Source organism: Falco punctatus (assembly GCF_963210335.1).
Source record: "Falco punctatus genome assembly, chromosome: Z".
NCBI lineage: Eukaryota > Metazoa > Chordata > Aves > Falconiformes > Falconidae > Falco > Falco punctatus.
In genome coordinates this window covers 17126908-17133851 of record NC_137586.1, presented here as the reverse complement: position 1 = coordinate 17133851, position 6944 = coordinate 17126908, and the positions used below count along the sequence as shown (strand labels likewise).

At 38.3% G+C, this 6944-nt stretch overlaps 1 long non-coding RNA gene across 1 annotated transcript in view; it reads left to right on the top strand.

The window, feature by feature from the left end:
- The window catches only part of LOC308056111, a 57735-nt gene that overhangs the window by 23243 nt on the left and 27548 nt on the right, over positions 1-6944 (top strand). The window lies entirely within an intron of this gene.

Sequence of the window (6944 nt, the reverse complement as noted above, 5' to 3'; positions counted from 1 at the left end):
AAAGTTTTGATGATATACGTAACATACTATCTCCATTCTTGAGATGAAGATAGATTGTTTCTAGCTGCAGGAATTCTGCTGCCTCTGGGCAGTCACAATCTTAGGCTTCTTTCATTGTCTAGAGTATTTTCTTCTTTTCAAAATGCATTTGCTAAGTAATATTGACTTCCCATCAAAAAAGAGTTTTCTACTGGACAAGTAGAAAACTTGCCATGGAGAGTTTTAAAGCTGCTCTGTGAGCAATGGAGGCTGCCAGGCTTTTGATTTGGCAAGGTATCTAGAGCAGAGCTGGAAAATCTGGATATATATGACCATAGTAATTTGTACGAGCATTCATATTGTTTCTTTAAAGTTCTTCAAACTATGACAACAACTACTGTGCAACGTTGACCTAAATGCATTTGGACTGCAGGAGGGTTAGGTGAGCTGACTATGATGCTGTTGGATGCCCTTAGTATTAGGAAGGCAGATTCACAAAGTGCAGCTGTCTGCCACAGCAGGTAGAACTGGGAGCAATGACACTTCTATGAGACATTTAAACTCCGCAATTTTACAGTGCCCAGGGAAACTGGCAGGCAATACTCACCCCAAATCTGCAGGCACGTTTTCAGTAATACCCCTTTTTTCTCAGCCTTCTGTGAATCATGCACTGGGCACACACATATTTTGCCTTCCTCCTGTAATGTTTTAATCTGTTCCTAGAGTTTCCTTCATATGGTGTTGTATATTTTTGGTATATCCTTTACAATTCTGTAATAATCTTTCCTAGGAATTTACATTGTCCTTCTTTCACTGCACACGGCAATGACAACCTTTCCTCCCCTTTAAGTCAGGTTGTTCAAGGTCCTATTCAAAGCACAGCAGGGGTTGTGTTTCATGCTGGAGCACTACAAGAGGACAGAGATTTTAGAAATAGCTATATACAATACATTCTACACTCAGAAAACTGAGAACCAACAGAGTTCAGGGAACCACAGTATTAAGGCAACTATAATGGGATATATTTTTTTTCTCACTGCTAAGTGGCACTTTGAAATAGGAAACCCTTATCTTTACAGTATACTAATAATCTTTTTCATGATTTAATTTGGTCAGTATTTATACACAGTCTGACACTTCAAAAAAAATCTGAGGTACATGCTTTAGAAGTCACATTCACTGTGCAAGCCTATAAACTGACACACATTTTTAATCTAGTAATTTCAAGAAGTCTAAGTGCACTAATGGAAAAGATCCATGTGCTAGAGACTGTTTTTTAAATTTAAAATGAGCAGTAGAAAAAAAAGTCATTTAATGTTATTATTTTTTCAGTACTAGCACTGAAATCACAACTGCAGTTACAGTGGTTAGTGACGTATCTTGTATTATAGTGTTGAAGTCCTACTTGTCCAGTAGAAAACTCTTTTTTGATGGGAAGTCAATATTACTTAGCAAATGCATTTTGAAAAGAAGAAAATACTCTAGACAATGAAAGAAGCCAAAGACTCAGGAACATATGAAAGTGCTTTCTTTCAACAATTTAGGACAACTTTCACTGGAAAATGTTAGCAGCGCTCATATGACAAGGACAGAATTTCAACAACTCACAGAAGCATGAAACCAGTTAGAAATGTAAAGTCAAAAATTATTTCAATGTTGTTGAGCCATGAATGAGGCTGGAGAATAGAAAGCAGCACCCATTTTGTCCATGTCATAAATTTGCATGTAAGAGGAAGATCACAAGTTTGCTCATGATTCTGATTTCACGTATCAGCAAAGCACTCATGGCAGTACTCCAAAGCATTAGGAAAGGTTTGCTGGTTACCAAACTTCATGTGTTTAATTTGTGCATGTGACTTTTCCATATATACACTAACCTGTATGTATAATAGATGGGTTGCATTTGTCCTCACTGACATCTCAATACCAATTAAAGGTCATACCAACATTCATTTGAACTGTGTAATAAACTGATAAGAAATGCATTTACCCATCAGCCAGCACCACTAAATCAACAGTAGATCCTTTGCTGAAAGACAAACTAAAACCATTCCAATTCCTTTTGTGGATCAGTTATGAATATAATTGAATAATAATAATAATCATAATAATAATAATAATAATCATCATCATCATCACATTTTTTAAAAAACAGGAAAAGAATGGAGCTTTCCTCCTTCCACTCTCAGATACTTAAACCCAGGATAGAGCTGGATAAATTAAGTAAATACATATACACAGAGGGATAGAGATAGAAATACAAACACACATATATATACACAGAGATATCACAATTATTTTTTTTAGTATTATTATTATTATTTTTTACAAGGATAGTAACAAAAAACCAGGTCCCTCATACAAGATTCCAGGAGAATTCACAAACTATATGACAGAAAATAGGAAAGAAGAAAATGTTAATAATGATTGCAGGACATATGAGATTGTGTCTCCTGAGCCCTGTGCCTTATCAGCTGTGCCTATTGGGCTCTTGCTGAGGAAGAGTAGCACTACCTAACCAGATAACATGGGCATGCACAAGAGGGGTAATATTGTAGACATTTTCAGAGAACAAAAAAAAAGTCTTGCTATACTCTTGGGAGTGGATGAGAACTAATTGCAGACCAATTCCTTTTCCTTTCTGTCAAGCACTTGTCTGCTGTCAGCACCTAGGCTTGCTGCTTCTGGTGTCACCAGAGGCTCCCTAAGGACATTAAGCTTTGGTTTCAGGTCTCCAGCTCTTTCTCCTAACTGATGCCTGCAGTTCACCACAATCAACCTGAGCAGCATTGACTTAACCCAGTGTCTGCAAACAGGCTGTCTCCTGAGACTGAGGAAAGCCTGAATCAAAACCAGCCAGCTTTGATATAAACAATAATCTGAATAAATATATATTGATATAAATATATTCAGAATATTTGATTAATATATTAAGAACAAAAGCATCACAGGGAAAACTGCTCAGAAAACAATCTTCCTAGCTCTTTTCCAAATTCTGTCACCCAGGTTCTGCAGGGAGACCCTAAGGCTGAGGCACCTCAGGCCATCTCTGCAGAGTCTCCATTTTGGTCAGTCCCATTTCACTTTTGAATTGACTGAATGACTCCTCTACTTTCACTAGGGTTGTCTGATCCAACCAAAGGGCACCAAAAAGAATAAAAAAGACCAGATGCCTCCCTTCCCTGTGGGAGTGCAATTTAAGACCAGTCACCTGCCTTGCTTCAGCACCAGGAATTTGCCTGAGATTACTACCTCAGGACCATAAGATCCCGCAGGAAACTTCCCTGGTCTGGGCTGCGGAAGTAAACATCACATTTGTAATGCCAACATAATAGTCTTTGAATATTCCACCTAGACCCAGTGTCTCCACTGTCGCTATGAAAGTTTCATTCAAAAAATTGTCCTCAGTAGATGAGAAGCCTGTCTAGTCTTTGCTGAGAAACAGCGACAGAGAGATTATAGGACAAAGCTATTCTTCTAGCCGAGGCTGCAGCTTTAAGGAGCTCCTTGGTGACAGATGGCAGAGGAATATAGAACCATCACACTTGCTACACCCCCAATCTGATCTGATCTGAAATTTAAATAACCTGACTCATTAAAGGATAACGCATATGCACTTATACAACGTAAAACCCCCCAGAATAATCTAAATCAACAAGCACAATTTCAACACTTAATGTTAGTCTGTGACAGGTCATTAAAGAATCCCAGCTTTGGCAGAGGGTAGAATTTCTCAGATGATAACAACAGCAACAGGGGGGTGTCACAAGCACAAGCAATCTCTGTTAAAACACTGAGATTCTATAGCTGCAGCCAGAAATCATGTCCCCTAAATGATATAAGAAAGATCCAGAATGTTCTTTTCAAAAACTGCAGGAGTACATACATGTAATTTCTTGTTCTTGTCTGCTACATGCAGATAACTTGGTATCCATGCAAGATTATCCATTGCAAGGCCTGAACCTGGTAACCACCATATAAAATCTTGCTAGTGTCACATCAGCACAGTGTTTAATTCCCATTTTTCTTTCCTTTTCTTTCCCTCCTATACTGCATTAGTAAATTATTTTAATTTAATAATGCCTCAAGAGTGTTGTTATTTACATACACTTTACTGTGCCCTGGGAGTCAGTAGCATTTGCAATGGATTACATATGGGTATGTGTCAAAATTTAGATATTAAGGTACATAGCTTGAGTCAATGTGCAATAATTTAATACCGAGCACTAGTTGTGTTAAGAACAGTAATTTCAGTTTTAGGGTAATCAACACTGAGAACTTCAGCTCCAGGTGCTGATTTCACTTCACTTCTAAGAGTACAGCAACCTCTTTGTGTGAAGCTGTCCTGGCTGGTGCTATACTCTGCAGGGGAAGGGACCATGTGAAGAGGAAGGGACGGAGTCTTACTGCATCATAGAAATGTCCAATGCAGGGAGTCAGCCAGACAAGTAAAACTGCATTGGGTTCATGTGGAGGTGGCCAGGCCCTTTACAAGGCCAAGAACATGGAGAGGTGAAAGGAGATGGAAAGCAGTCCCATGCTCTTGTCATATTACTGTGATAAATATACCTGAAACAGACAATCAGGGCAGAGACATTATCTCAAAGACATTTTCTTAAAACTACTTAATAAAATTCTGAGCACTTTAAAATGATAAGAAGCAACAATCAGTATTAAAAAAAAAAAAAATCATCCTTAACAGAAAAGAAGTTAAGAGATATGTCAACAACAGGGAAAGAAAAAGTGTGGATTTTTCAGTTGGTTTTTAATGGAGACTTTTTTTAATTTTATTTTAAAACAGCTGCTTGACTGATTATTACACTTTCCATGGATATTGCACCTGATTTTAGATTCCAGTTTCACATCTAGGTGATGTTTCCCTCTACAGAAAGTGCCCTGGGTTTTGTTTTTCTTCTTTCCTTTGATTTTTTATTAATTAACTCTGATTCAAAAGAGCCTAATCCAGCTGAGTGTTTAGTTCTTTATCACTTAGTCTGAGGCACTCTGTGTCATGTTATTACAGCAGCAGAGGAAAGTGGCTGTTACAGAAAAGTAATATATGTTGTAGAATGACAGTTGGAGAAAGCAACAAAGGAGAAAAGAGTTTGGAAAACATACTAGGAGGTCAGTATAAATGCATGAGAAGAAAGAGAATAGCTGCACATCAACACAGAAGCTTTTAAAATAATGACCATTTCAATTTTGTCTGGATTCAGAGTCAGCGGAATGATCACGAATCACACATCACTGCTCATATAAAACAGAATTCGGTTCGAAAAATCTGTGGATGAAAAAATAAACAAGTATTTTACTTAGCATTTACAATTGTTGATATGGGGTAATATTAGATAACGTGCAACACACCAGCCACAGCTGTAATGCAAGGACTGCTCTTAGGGGGAGAGGAGGCAGGACAGGCTCGCAGGCTCTCTGTGCTCCAGCAGACATTTCACACCACAGGTCTGCCTGCTGGGACCATGAAGGAGCAACCTGCAAACACAGCAGAAAAGCTTAATTCCGCTTACTCTGTTTTTGTTTGGGTTTTTTTAACTTTCAATAAAGAAGAAAGCCTAATTCCAAGGTATACTTTTATGTAAATTACCGGATTTAGCTCTGCTTCTACTTGCTCCTGGCAAGCTCACCTTAGGAGGTCACCAGGAGCTGTGTGGAGTCCAGATGACAAAACTCTTTTCTAATCCTCCCCTGCATTAGCAGTCAGGAAAAGCAAGTCAGGGGAGTGGTATTTGTGACAGATGATGGAGGGATAAAGGCACAGACTGCAAGTGCCAGGTGAGCCAGGTAAGCCTCGGGCCCCCCAGCTCCTCCTGCAGCCCCACACGTGCTCCTGCACTAGGAGAAATCACAGGGTGCCAGAGTGATCTGTCAGTGAGTGAGCCTGCTCCCCATGACTGTAACAAACAGGATGGTACCACTGGTAAATCAAATTGTAAGCATCCCCTGCACATAATTGCAGCATTGAGCACTTATTACTGAAAAGAAAGAAAAAAAAAAAAAAGAGTGTGTCTTTACTCCTGAATGCTCTTATTACTTCGGAAAATACTGGATATTACTACTTTAAGCAGTGTCAATAGTAATTGCAAGCACAAATAATGTAGTTCTTCCAAAATGTGTGTGTCCTTTTGAGGTTTGTTGATAGTTTTTGCTATTGTTTTCAGTGTAAGTCAGCTATGGTAAGGCCTCTAAGCATCTAGTTTTCAGACTGCTGTGCACATATGCATGTGAGGAAAAAAGAATTCCCAACTTAAAAGGACTGTAAAGTGATGCATGGCAAACATATGGCTATTTTGCATCCAGACACACTCATTTTTCTTGTAAGTATTTAATCAAAGTTATCCTGCTAAGTTTCTAAATGGGGCAGGAAAAACAAAGAGAATTAGTGTGTTCTTACGCTCTTTTGTACCTCCCCGTCTCTCTTTAGCATCTAAATTCCAGAAATGTTGGGAATGTCATTACATAAAATGCTCAGCACCCTTGCTCCAAAAGTTAGAAGGCTGTTTTTTATGGAAATATATGTAAATAAGACCATGACAGTAACGGATTTTTACCTTTATTAATAGTCTACATTAAAAAAAAAAAAAAAAAAAAAAAAGAAAACTTTTAAAAACATCTTTCCAGAAAAATGTTGAATATTGTTGACCATCACCAATATTAAGTTCTTTCTCTCTTTCACAAAGTTTCTTCCAGGAAGAAGAACTGTCACTCATGAATTACACATGAATCTGTATAATTTCCAGAAGTCCTGACTTTGCCAAAGAAAAATCTGTTTATACTTTTGAATCACAGATAATAAGGGGAGGCAAGGAAGAGGTGCTGCAAATCCAGCTGTTGCTGTTCAAAGCCCTGTTGAAGTGGACAGCTGCCTTTAGTATCTTGAATACTACAAAGTGGCACATAGATGTGACTATGTGCAAACACAAAGACAGACAAAGGGGTGGTCTCTTGAT